Genomic DNA, 3,168 nt, shown 5'->3' with positions numbered 1-3,168 from the left:
CATTTACAAAATTATAATTTAAAATTATTTAATTATTTAAAGTTGAAATGAAATTATTGGTATTGAGTTTTTCCGTTTTTATGTAGCCTTCATCTTGTATATAACATTCTAAATTATTAGTACATCCGCAGTACAAACATATTATTAATACAGTTAATACTTAACTGTATGTTTAATCAAATAAACATCAACGTCTTTTAATAAAAATATTTTAATATTTTAGGAACCCAAGCAAAAGGGAATGTATACGAGAGGATTATTTAACAATAAGAATGCATTAGAACAGAAAAATGTTGTTAATAAGCTTACTAAAGCTTTATCAGAGGAGATTATAAACTGGCCAGAAGTGAAAGAGTAAGTTTTATACATACTGTGAACGACATTTTTTGTTCAACTCTGTTTAAAACAATATCATTTAATATAACACAATTAGACATATTAAATGTGAAATGATTAAACACATTAAGAAGAAAATAACAAATATAAATACAAATTGCGCTGTTTAAAATAGATATTTACATAATTATTATTTGTACATACAAATTTATGTTTATGTGACTTTTATTTCTAGATATTCGGAAAAGATTGCTAAACTCTCCGATCACATGTATCAAATAGCAGTAGATGCAACCAAGCTCTCTGAAAATGAATTTAATGTTATTAATCACGGCGATCTTCACTTGAAAAATATGTTGTTTAAATATGACAATGATAGCAATCCTATTGATCAAATTTTTGTAAGTACGTTCAAATACATTTTGTGTGAACATATGCCCAAATATCGCATATAAACTGTGCAATTTTTATGCGATTATATTGTATCTTAGCGTCATTCATTAAAATCAAAATGCCTAAAATATAATATATGATTTACTGTAATTAAATTTTCTTTTTTAAAATACTGCAATAATTATAAGGCCTATTCTCACTAAGTTATTCCAAATGTGGAATCAAATAATTTATATACATTCAAATAATACGTATCACTTAGATTGAACTTCGCAATTTTGTGGTATCATAAATTTTTTAAAAAGAATTAAAGTTACTGCTATTTGGATTAGAATAGGAAGATCCAACAGAGATACAAAGATATATATATACCACTTAAGTTTTATTCTAATTTTGTACAACAATATCTTATGTGCCACTCAATTATGTACCACTTAAGTTTTATTTTAATTTAGTAAAACAATATCTTGGTCGATAAATGCGCTTATACCTGACGCTTTCTTACTTTTTCTAAAACGTAATTTTATAATGTAGACTTGATAGTGCAGTGTATTATAAATAATGTAATAAATCCAGTTCGTTCCCATTCAAGTATATGTATTTGTATATTCGCCATCTGTCCGTCTGTGTCGTCTGATAACTCTTAATCTTCTTGTCAATATTTCTTAAACACGCGTTCCACTTCTTTCCCGGTGCACAGATTTCATTTCCAATTTACTTTTCAGAGGTCAAGAAATCAATCAGATTAAACATGTGTCTTTGATATTATAGGTAGACTTCCAGGCCTGCGTCTACACATCACCGGCACTCGATCTTCAATTTTTTCTTAATTCAAGTGTTTCCTTTGATATCATTGAAAATAAGAGAGATGTTTTATTAAACATATCTTGGCACCCTGTCGACGACTATGAAACAATTGAACTGCAAGACGCAGCCGCCTACAATGAAGGAATTGAAGGATACCATAAAGCGAAGAGCTCCCTTTGAAATGGTGTCATCCTTCGTCGTTTTACCGTTAATGCTGTGCCCTAAGTCTGAAGCGAAAGATTTTGATGAGATGATGACCACTGGTACTTGGACTAATCCAGGCTTAAAAAGTGAAGATTTTAAAAAATTTATGATAAAGTATATTCCACTGTATGATGAATGGGGTTTACTGGACCTTTAACGCATGCTTGATTTCTAGTAATCAAATAAAAATAAAAATAAGATAGAAATTTGAAAAAGAATGAAAGAAATAATAGACGTATATTTAATCATTACAAATGCATTAAAATTAATTATAATGGAATATTCATGTTTTTTTTTTTAAGAGGAGATATTGTGGCTACAATTTTTAGGAATTACTATAATATTATTAGCTCATTGTAAGTTAAATTTTTAAAATTGTTAACTTTAACTTAACTTATTGTTAGTTTAAAAAAATATTAACTTATCCAACTCTGCATTGAGGCCGTTTTTATAGTCCTCGCCAAATTAGCTGATATTGGACTACTATTTTAGTCCTTATCATAGCCCTGACATATAACCCTGTAAAACGGTTTCTTGAAAGCTCTAATAGTTTTATAGGTATAGGCCTTGAAAGAATGCAATTTTATATAGTATTTTCAATTGCGACACACTTAGATGTCCTATTCATCCTGAAGGAGCTTGGCCCCCATAATTATACTTTCTCAAAATTATGTCATATATGCAAGATAAAATAGGTACCTATATGTAAAGATGAAAAGGATTGAGTAATGCAATTGCTGTTACATTTAGCTCCAAATTCGAAAAAGGGCATATTTAAGGATAGACATTTTTGAAAAATTAATGTTATCATAACGAAATAGTTAAGAAAACTAATATTTTTTGTATGAATTTTATATAAGAGATTAAGGATACCTATTATATGTTATACTAAAATAGATATTATAATAGAATATTAGAGTTTTGCCGTATGAATCTTCCATTTTTTGTAATTTTTCCATTATTAAATTGCGCTGAAAATGACCTAAACAAAAGGTCGAAACTTTCGCTCATGTAACATATTGATTGTATTATTATATATATTTTTTATATAAATTGTTTTACGCATGAATACCTTGCGAGACTGACATGCTCTTTTGTTGTTTAATTATTATTTATAATCTAATGCCGTTTATTTTTTATGAATTTAAAATAACGAGTTATATCGCCAGAACTCGTTCTAGAATTCATCTAGAACTATAGATCTTTTAAAATCCTACAAGATTTTGTGGCGGAAATGTTCTCAAGACAAAGTGAGAGTCTCACTGTGAGACGCTGCGTGAATTTGGCGTTTTAGTTTGCACTTGGGTTTTTTTATCTTTAATGGCCAGAACTATTTGTACTAAAATTATAGAATTATTAAAAATACACCCAGGACTATTAATATTAATGAGTTTCCACGAAATAATATGTCAAATTCACACACACCGA

General features: G+C 28.4%; 1 pseudogene; it reads left to right on the top strand.

Moving 5' to 3' along the window:
• The first annotated feature begins 47 nt into the window (after positions 1-47).
• LOC105460671 lies at positions 48-2,825 on the top strand (annotated as a pseudogene).
• The last annotated feature ends 343 nt before the right edge of the window (positions 2,826-3,168 follow it).

The sequence above is a fragment of the Wasmannia auropunctata genome, unplaced genomic scaffold, assembly GCF_000956235.1.
Source record: "Wasmannia auropunctata unplaced genomic scaffold, wasmannia.A_1.0 LD317885.1, whole genome shotgun sequence".
Lineage (NCBI taxonomy): Eukaryota > Metazoa > Arthropoda > Insecta > Hymenoptera > Formicidae > Wasmannia > Wasmannia auropunctata.
This window is presented reverse-complemented; position numbering and strand designations above follow the sequence as displayed.